Genomic DNA, 11,128 nt, shown 5'->3' with positions numbered 1-11,128 from the left:
ATCGTTCTGCGATTCCGGCGCCCGTAGAACTAACGACACGCGTCTGTACAGGAGCAACAGTATAGTTGCTAATGGGTTGTCTTGGCTTGGGTATGTTTGGCACGAAGTACCAGACGAAACGATGTCTACCAAGGCGAAAATGTGAGCCAAGTGGGCGCGCGCTGGTGCGCGTCTTGTAAGTTCAAACCCTCCAGTCCTGGCGAGGCGCGGTAAACGCGAGGCGCGTGGGCGCGAGCTTTCGTGCGCCGGCACGCGTACGTGCAGTTTGGCCTTGAGGTTTCGATTTTCCTCGGCGTCAAAAGTTTGGCCATCAGAAAGCGAACGATGTCACGACGTGTTCACACTCTGTCGCTTGGAAAAGCACCTGTCTTCCTAAACATCACAAATTAGGCAATCCTTGCTTGCTGGAACAAGTTTGAACCGATGAGTTGTCACGAGTTCACGAGAACTATAATGCGAACAGACGTGATAACAGACGTATTCACCACTGGCGACCATCTGGAATATATCGAACCGAGACAACTGTTCTCTGTGGAGTGTGGCTTGGAGCATCCTTTGCAAGTACGTTTGCTCGCCACATCGGAGTGATCGATAGTGCTGGCTGTGTCGAGTGCGACAAACGAGAAAACCATCGAAATTGCCCTATGTCATTATTAATCGCTACAGCACCCAGACACCGTTACTGGGATCGTAGCGCTTGAGCGACGCTAACTTGAAAGTTAGCGCGCCGTCCTTGTCGTTGTTTCCCGTTCGCGTCGCTTAAGCGCTATATTTCCCGTAAATATATAAAGCCAACCACAGCCCAAAAGACTGCAACCAGAGACAGTCGCTCGCGACAGCGATGGCGTTCCTCGACGACCGGCCGCTTTCTGAGCAGACGATCTTGGAATGCCAGTTTATACGAACCTCATGCCAGTAGGCGACGAAGGCGCCACTCAAGTTAATTCGTTCAAGTGACCTAGTCGAACGACTTTAACAATCCCGTGTCTTCTTCTTCGTGAGGGTGCTTGTGCATGTGTGTTCTCTATCTCTCCTTCTCTCTTTTCCTCTCTCTCTGCGCATGTCCTTTCTTTTTCATCCTTCTCTCTCCCCATACCCCTTCCTCAGGGCAGAGTAGCAAACGGGATGTTTGTCTTCCTTTCAACCTCTTTGCCTTTCGCATCTCACTTCTCTCTCCATCTCTCTATGTAGGCTTAAGCGATGACCAACGGGTAGACGTCGCCGCATCGACAGCGCCGTTGATTCATACAGTTTTCATAGACAGACCAGCGAACAGACGTCATCGCACAGCAACTCGTGAGAATCAATCAAAAGATGGAGGGAGCCTGCCGTTCCATACGTCGCCGCCGGATTCCGGGCTTACGGGAGCACTTCGCCGAGCACTTCTTCGGTGGGGGAGTGAAAGGCAATCGCGTTTGCGCCGGTGGTGAAACGTGTTTCGGGCCCAACTCGGACGCGACCAGCCCGCGCGAACAGACACCTTTTTTTTTTTCTCGAAGCCGATAAATAGCGCACACCGCAAGTGCGTAACGAGGGCATCGTCGTAACGGGAAGAGCAGGAAATTGTTGGGCAAGATCTATACAGGAAAGCAATCAACTTGCTTGCCTTCGGTGGACGGAGCACTCATCTAATGAAGCACGTTTTTTTTTCTCTCTCTCCGGCAACCATTAGCGCTAATCACGGCATTTTCCTCACGCGCTGCTCTTCCCGTCCACGGGATACCGGGGCAGCAGCTTCAGAGGTTGCGGCGTAATCCGGCTTGAGTTTCCTTTCGTTGCTTCCCATTCTTTTTCTCTCTTTGCTGTGGGCGAACATCTCAGGACGTTCACATCTGACAAGTCTTCTTAACGTGTGCTCTGCAGGAAAGCCCGCACGGATAGATGTGCCCGTCAGTATAGCGCTGTGGGCTTGTATCGCGAGAGCGTGGTACCGCACCTTTAATTGAAAGAAGCAATCTGAAGGGCATTTTGAACCCTTTCCAAACAAAAGAAGAACATTATGTATATATATGCAAACACATCGGGTGTTCAAAATTAAGCTTTACGAAATTTTTAAAAACCGTCTGTGGCAGGTTTAAATATTATATTTACATGAAGTAGACGCACGTATGACGTTTCGTACGCGCGTCTACTTCCCTGTGAATATTTACCCGGATCCAGAATCGCTTTTTTCTGGTATATATATACGAAGGATACGATCCTCATTCTCACATTTCGCCGATCTCTTGCGCACGCTGTACTTCTGTTTTCATATTTTGTCAGTATGTTTATGGAGAATGAACGCACTACTCCAGTGTTTGACCTTCACTCAGCCATGTTTATTTCTTTTATATATACGTTCCTTCGCAGGACACAGCTTTCTTTAACTTATAATTGTTCACTGCTTTTATTTCTGCGCCTTTGCCACCGTATAAGCACTGTCCCTGATGCAGTGACGTGGAGACTGCTTTCAGAGCCCTGTGGAGCTCACTTTTTCCATTCATTCATTCATTCATTCATTCATTCATTCATTCACTCACTCATTCATTCATTCATTCATTCATTGGCTGACTAATTCTGAGAGATCCGGAAGAACTCTGACCGCAGGACGTTGCGTGACAGCCACACAAATATGATTGTACGCGGGCACTTGTGTATTCTGCCTGCATTGTAATCGCTGCCGCTGCGTCCATGACTGAAACCTGCGACCTCGGACTCACTAACACTCTAGAATGCATTTGCTACCTTGACGGGCCCTTATTTCTAAAGGCCGAGTGCAACAAGGTTTCGCTAGGGCTAAATTCTCGTGCACACATGGAAATTTGAAAGCCCACATTGGGCGCCTCATGACAGCGAGCATATCGATTCTGAAACAAAACAAACGTAAACGTGCTGTTGTAGAAGTTCTGTAAGGCAAACAACGAGACGAAGTTTAAGAATTGCGTTTCTTTCAGCGATCTTTGGGAGCTTGTGGTGTCCGTCTTCATTTCCTTCGTATTAAGCCTAGCTTTTCGCGTGGCTTGCCTCAATATATTCAATAACACCTCATTCAGCGAGCCATCGTTGTGGATATTGTGAGACTTTGGAAGGGCAGTGACGGGCAATTCCCGTTGTGCCCTCGACAATTGCACTGCTCGAGGTACTCGGTGCAGCTAAGGAATGTGAATGCAAAGGGAAGCGTGGACACCCGGCCTCGTGCAAGACTCGTTCGCCATATATGCGGAAGCCACCGCTTCTCGTCTCCGCCGGCTTACATCTGAGGTCCAGCTACGCAAAAACACGATGGCACAGCATCATTTCGTCCAGGAAGTGCAAAGGGCCTCGAGCAGGTGTTTCCATGATACTCGTACAAGAGAGAGAGAAAGAATGGTGAGGAGAGGCAAAGGTAGGAAGGTTAAATATACTTTTTTCAGTTTGCCACCCTTCACGTGGGGCGGGGGACGAAGGAGTCAAAGAGTGAAGACATGAGTCCAGGTCACTCACACACACTACGGAAGGTGCAGCGTACGTAACAGCCGGGAACTCAAGCCTGTCGCCTCCATATACTGCGTAAGAGCCCGTGTGGGTTTCTGAGCTGATGAACTATGACACCAGGCTCCCAAGACCTTTGCTTCTCTAGTCTACTCAAGGCACGCTGGTGAGCCTTCCGTTTTTTTTTAATTTTTTTTTATTTTTTATTTATTTTTTTTTGCGGAGCAGAAACATTGACACAAGAGATGATCAGTGGTTTCTTCACATACTCCTACAAGGAGGAAAAAAACAAGAGGTGAAAGGCAGAGAGGCTAACCAGATTATGTGTCCGGTTGGCTACTCACGCTTACACGAAGTCAGCATAGTGGTCTTGGAGCTACTTAGAGGTGGCACAATGAAACTAAAAGGTTTACAAAGAAGCCCCACTCGTAGCCACGCTAAAGATCGTTTCAACTTTTCAACGACGCGAAACCCTTACGGGAGACGCACAAAATCGTGTATTAGAACAAATATATGGGCTATACTAATTATAGATTATACCAACCCATAAGAAGGGAGACGTTAAAGAATTGAATAATTATATACAAGCATTGGCTAGCTTGCTTTCAGTATTGTATAAAATCTTCACCAAGATAATTTCCAGTAGAATCAGGGCAACACTTGATTTCAGTCAACCACCAAGAGAACAGGCTGGATTCAGGAAGGGATATTCTACGATGGATCACATCCATGTCATCAATCCGGTAATCGATAAATCTGCGATGTACAATCAACATCTTTATACGACTTTCATAGATTATGAAAAGGCATTTGATTCAGTAGAGATACCAGCAGTCATAGAGGCATTGCGTAATCAAGGAGTACAGGAGGCATACGTGAATATCTTAGCAAACATCTACAAGGATTCCACAGCTATACCTTGGTTCTCCACAAGAAAAGTATAAAGTTACCTATCAAGAAAGGGGTCAGGCAAGGAGACACAATCTCTCCAATGCTATTCACTGCATACTTAGGAGAAGTAACCAAGCTTTGAGACTGGGAATGCTTAATAGTGAGTATCAACGCCGAATATCTCAGCAACCTTCGGTTTGCTGTTGACATTGTCCTATTCAGCAACAATGGAGACAAATTACAGCAAATGCAGCAAATGATTCAAGACCTTAACCAAGAAAGTGTAAAACTGGGGTTGAAGATTAATATGCAGAAGTCAAAAATAATGTTCAACAGCCTGGCAAGAAAACAAGAATTCAGGATCGCCAGTCAGCCTCTAGAGTCTGTAAAGGAGTACATTTATCTAGGTCAATTACTTACAGGGGACCCTGATCATGAAAAGGAAACTTACAGAAGAATAAAATTAGGTTGGAGTGTATACGGCAGGCATTGCCAAATCCTTACTGGGAGCTTAACGCTGTCGCTGAAAAAAAAAGTGTACATTCATTGCATTCTACCGGTTCTAGCATCATCATCATCATCATCATCATCATCATCATCATCAGCCTATATTTTTATGTCCACTGCAGGACGAAGGCCTCTCCCTGCGATCTCCAGTTACCCCTGTCTTGTGCTAGCATATGGGGCAGAAACTTGGAGGTTGCAAGAGCGATGCATCGAAAAATGTTTGGCCTAACGTTAAGAGACTGGAAGAGAGCAGTGTGGATCAGAGAGCAAACGGGGATAGCCGATATTCTAGCTGACATTAAGAGGAAAAAATGGAGCTTAGCAGGCCATGTAATGCGTAGGATGGATAAACGGTGGACCGTTAGAATGGATACCAAGAGAAGGGAAGCGCAGTCGAGGACGGCAGAAAATTAACTGGAGGGTTGAAGTTGGAAAATTTGCTTCTAAGCCGCCTTAAAATAATCTGTTAAGTATTAAACATTTTCGTTAATAACATGATGCGTGCAAGGCCGCTTACGTTTTATATATATATATATATATATATATATATATATAAACACTTCGTGTATACATAACTACTTCTCTAACACTTTATTAAACTGTTATATATACATATATTATACGTACTATATACTTTGGAATTTTCGTGTGCATTTATACATGTAACAGTGTCCTATTTTTTACCCTTTTATGCAATCGAGATCTTTTATACAAATGTGTGCTTCAATTAGTCCTTCAGTACCAAATGCAGGTGCACAGATTAGCATTTCTACTATGGGCTACGGGGAAACTCCTAATTGCGTTCTACAAAGCATACTTCAAGTGAACAGAACCTTTATTCATTCAACTAGCAAAGTGCGGCGTGATTCTATAAAACGCTATTCAATATAGAGAAAGGCACTTACTGTGCAGGCATAGCTGGAGCTTCCACGTGCGTAAGCATTGAAAGTCTCTTTCCAAAATCGTACGTACTGCCACCTTGCCATCTGCGAAAAAAGACAACCTCCTGATTGCGTGCTGCTTCAAGAGAAGTGGAAATATGCACTCAGCCTGGATATGGCTCTTTTGAGGACCAGACTAGTCCTAGCAGTCAGAGATTGGGCTATTCCTTTATCAGCTCTTGTGCCCCGTGACCAGCGACAATTATTAAAGCGAAGCTTTTATTGCCTACTTAGTCCGGTTTTTGATTGTCGTCGCCGTGTTTCTTACCGAGTTGGAGAGAGTATCATAAGCATTATCTCATACAGCACTTTACGTTGAACGACAAGGCATAGCTGCCAGTAAGCGCACATCTGTCCTTCGTAATCAAACAATATGGCACTACATAAAACTTCTAGATGTATAGCAGCCCATATGTATATAAAGCACTCACACTGTCTGAATTAAATGATGCATAATATTCAATGGCTTCTTTGATTTTCTCAAGTTTCTTATATTCGGCCTACCCTATCATGTCCCTAATGGCTATATGTCACTGGGTATATGCCCATTCTAGGTCAATGGCCCAGCATGGGATGCATATCATCTAGATATTCGCTGCATTAAAGCACCGTTTCACATAGACTCCAATATGGGCATTGGACCTGTGTATATTTGTTTCATTAAGCGCGTTGATCAGAGCATGCTGTACACAGCGGCTGCCGCGGAGGTCACGTGGGCATCACGTATTGTGGTAAGAAAATAGCGAACAAATTTGCATGCATCGCAATGTTCTTCTTTGGGGCCAAGAGTGACAGCTTCTCTGGTCGTGTACCGATGGTTCGCCAAAAATCGCATAGGTATCCCGAGATGGCTCATAATTGCAGGTCGCAGTCTAAGAGTTGAGTTTAAGTGGCGGCGATTTCATACCTTGAGAGAAGATTGCCACCCTTGATTAAAATTGGCCATCTATAGAGCTTGGCTGACCAATGTAGCAAGGTATTTGTTTTTTATTTGCGTAATGTTTTATTAAAATGTTCGTGCAGGTTGTGCATCGTACATTCCGGTCACACACTGGACACTTCACGCAGCACACCGGCCTTTCCTACCAGCTTAATCGCGGTCATTCAACGGATTAAGCCCTCACGGACTCGATCCGAAGCATTTGCCTTTTCCGGCAGCCGTCCGCAAATGCGAACTCAGCTAGAAAATCACCTATTACGTTATGATGTGTCAGCCTAGCAATATGGTGTAAAGTTTCATATTGAAGATAAATAACATTTACAGCGAAGCTGTTTCCCGGACCCTGTGCCGTCGTCGGTTCGCTTGAACTCACGTGACCTAGCGGGAGAGGAGAGGAAAAGAAGAGCTCAACCCTGTGAGAATGCTGAGAGAGGATGCAGATGAAAAGGAGAACGGGGAGGGGGGTTGATGTAAGTCGCGCCGTCCATTACTAGCGTTGGAGGGGGGGAGCGCGAGGTCAAAAAAAAAAGTAGGTCAACGGAGAAGAGGGGTGTGAGAGGAGTTCGCATTAGCGTTGGTTGTATATACGGAGTTTTGGTCAAGGACTCTTGTCTGGGAACGTCGTAGAAAAGCGTAAGGAACACGCTAGGAACGCCGTCGCCCGTGGACGCCGAGTCAGTTCTTTCAGAGCCGGGCATTGTATAGCCATCCTCTAAGTGTTAAAAAAATACCCCATTGTGCAACTAGGAACCGGCACCGAAGCCTCTTTCCCGAGTACGTAGCGAAGGGCTCGGTTTACCATTTTGTAGCAAAATTCAATATAGCAAATCCCACCGGAGCACCAGCTTCGCTGGACTTCCCTCTTCACAGGTTGGAAGGGCTCTGACTTTTTCGCACTTGATCTCACCCCCACTGCTCTCTGCGCATGTGCAGCGTTGGTACGCGCTATGAACGCTGTCGCCCGTGGACGCCGACGCGTCCCATCCCCCGCAGGTAGCGCCATTCACAGCTTCGCTGTTCTGCCATCTTCATGGAGTGGAAGGGGCGGTGATTTTTTCTGTTATGTGTTCGTGCTTCGTTGAGACGTGGAAAAAAAGGTGTAGGTTGTTTTCCGCAGGAACATTGGGCTCACCTAAAATCTAGAAATATTGATGGTCCTACTGGATTATTTCTTTAAAGAATCGAATGGAGCATGGAGCTGTTACCTTTACGTTTGTCTCTCAACTTATCATAGTTGTTCTGTACTCGACAAACTTAAAACCAAGGAACAGCCTTGACCGAAAAGTCCTCTGGCCGGAACAATGATCTGTGCGTGCGAGCGCCCACCGTTTAGGCATGGCAACCGCCAGAGAGCGCCTCCACAGAGCGCGTTCTTAAAATATCTTCGGTGCGCCCCATTATCGGAGCTCATCAGAAACACCTGTGTCCGCCGAGAGTGCGGGCTCTTTCTTGGTAGCGAGCGCTCGTCCGAGCTGCGTTAGTCGTCCTCTGGTTCCGCAGTGCATCGAGCCGGCTAGGTGCACTCCGTGCCGAAAGTAAGCCGACCATGAACTGCTGCCTACACCGCACTGTCCTCCAGATTAGCCACGCCTTTCCTTTCTCTCTCTTTTGTTGCCAAGATGCTTAAGCAAGCACGTCACCTGAAAAACAGTGATGCCGACAATACTACGACTGAATCCTGGTTTTGTATTCTTTATCGGCAGCCAGCAGGGTACCTTTGATGCTCCTGTGAAATGAATGAATGAACAAACTAAATAAATTTTGGCACACGAGGCCGGAGCTCACTGTGCACAGGAAGCTCCAAAACCGTTTTTCTCCACTTTTTAAGGAAATTCGGAAGTGTGACGTAAAGTTTTTACATAAACAAAGTAACTCTGTTTGTTTATCAATGAATTAATAATCGAGCTTCCCCCTCACCGTCTCTTCTGGTGTCCCTTTATCTCTGGCGATGTCGATTACGCCACCCTCCAGGCCGACTGTCATTGCCCTTACGGTGATAATATGAGGGCACATATCGCTCATGGATGCCTCTTAGATTCCAACACTTGGTTCATTCCAATACAATGTCTCAAACAGCCATTGATGCTTAGCTGATTAGTAAACTAAGTGCGGATCAGTGAGCGGGGCTTTTGAGACAAGCGTTTTCCTCATTATCACATTACTGCTTGCTTAAGCTTGGCATCTGAAAACATGAACATCTTGCTTCTGCGCTTGTATTATAATAGAACGCGAAATGCACCACATGGTGATAAATTTGAATTTCTTTTTCGGTTAGCCTTATTACTGCGTTTTAGCAAATACAAATCCATCGCCACTGGAAGCCACGCTGATTCAGTATCTGCTCCGAGAAACCAAAACAGAAAGTGTTGCCTAACTCTGCTTGACTACTTGGCGCGGTAACGCATGCGCAGAGGTGCCACCCATAGAGTTTCCTACTAAGATTATTATAGGGAACTCTGGTGCTGCAATCGTTCTGTTGATACAGGAGTGATGGTCAGTACAAGGATTTGTCTGAGCTTCATGCTTGTGACCTCAGATGCCCTTCTGACTTAATTACTGTGCTTTATCTACATTAATTGCCATAAATTTTGAAGCAATCCTATTTTCTAAGCACCGAAGGCAATAAGAGTCCACGCACATTCATACTCGCTGAGAATTGTCGCATTTATAACGCAATACTTTGTTCAAAATTATCACTTTGCGAAGTCACAAAGGCCGTTTGATGCCAGAAGGACCCCTTTTTAGACAAATCGATGTAGAGTAACCGTATTAACAGCGGAGCTGATTGAGTTCCAGCAGTGCCCGGCGACGCTCAAAACTCGGTGCAGCTATGCAAAGCGAAGTGGAGAGAAGGAAAGGCTGAAGAGCGCGCGTCGCGGCGCAGGTGTTTGGGTGAGGAGGCGTGCTGGAGGAGGAGGCGACCAATAAGAGGCCGCGCTGGGTGCGAGGAGAGGCGATGGGTATAAGAGAAGGTGTTTCTGTGCGGCGCGCCCTTTCGGATAACGAACGCGCATCGCAGCACCAACGAGGCAACGCGCACAGCTGCTGCCGACGCCGTCCGCGTTTCCCCGCGTTCGCTCCGAACGCGTGCGGTGTCCGTGACTGCGGCCGATGCCTCTGGCGGCGCCTCGGCAGGTTTCGACCAGAGAACTGGACACTCGTCGAGTAGCGTTGGAAGTCGCTGCCTATTCTCGGGTCGCAACGTTTCATTATAATATAACTTCCTGTTGTAGATCTGTGTTTACTTGTGTTTACGCAATGTTTTCGCAATTGCGTCACGTGCAACACATGCACATGAAACGCTCGTAACACTCGGTGTAACTGACACAGCTTCGCTGTTCGACCATCTTCACGGAATGGAAGGGCCGGTGATCTTTTTTTTTCTTTCCCATGCCGACCGAATCGCCATAATAGCAGCTGCTATAGGTACTATATTGCCAGGGTTTCCTCAAGTAATTTTTGTAGGGGAAGCGCTGTGGGTCCGCCCCTGTTATTTTCGCTGTATTGCCGCACAAGGATTTCAACCGCAATCATAACGTTTCGACGACAAAAATGAAGGCACGAGGTGGAGATGGGGAGGAAGTGGGGAAAGAGCTAACAAGACTCGCCTTCTAAAAAAAAAAACGCTTCTCTCTCGAAGTTAGTTACATTCCGAGAGTGTGAGCCGAAAATCATCGGTGAAACACAACTAGCGCGCCATATCCACTTCGGCGCACAGCATGGATCTCAAACAAAAGCAAAAAAAAAAGTCTATTCTCGCACGCGCGCACCGCTAGCTTTATTATGCGACGGATATAAGCGTCCCGGTCCCTCCGGTCTGCGGGAGAGAAAAGAAGTTCGGAAGCGGCGCTCAGAATATGGAAAATGCCGCGTTATTGCGCTCGCCCAAAGGCAAGTTTGCGTTCAAGGAACGCAAACGGCGTCGTAGAGACGCGGTATACCGAGGATTTGCTTTCTCTTTACTGTGTTTATTTTTCTTTTTTTTTCTCGCGAACTAAAGCCCTCTTGTTTCACTGTTCAATTTCGGGCGTACGGTACACATACAGGGTGTGGAAGGGGGGGCAGAACGTACTGTTTTTCCGGTGAGAGCTCTTTCGGCATGCAACGAAGGCGACGACGATGCGAGAACGACGTTGTACGAGAAAACAAAAGCCCGGCATCGGCAAGACGCGATACATAAGAAGCCCACACGTAGTGTACATACTGTATACGTCGCGGCGTTTTCGAACGCCGAGTGCAAACACGGGAGGCTGGCTGGCGTGCGACGGCTTGTCGTCGCCGTGGCGTGTTATTACGGAGCAACTCGAGACGGGGCCGGGCGTGCGGATTCTGAATATGTGAACAAGGCGAGCGATTCCAACCCCGCACCCAACAAATACCACTCCCACTTTCGAGGTTG

The sequence above is a fragment of the Dermacentor silvarum genome, chromosome 10 (assembly GCF_013339745.2).
Source record: "Dermacentor silvarum isolate Dsil-2018 chromosome 10, BIME_Dsil_1.4, whole genome shotgun sequence".
Taxonomy (NCBI): domain Eukaryota; kingdom Metazoa; phylum Arthropoda; class Arachnida; order Ixodida; family Ixodidae; genus Dermacentor; species Dermacentor silvarum.
This window is presented reverse-complemented; position numbering follows the sequence as displayed.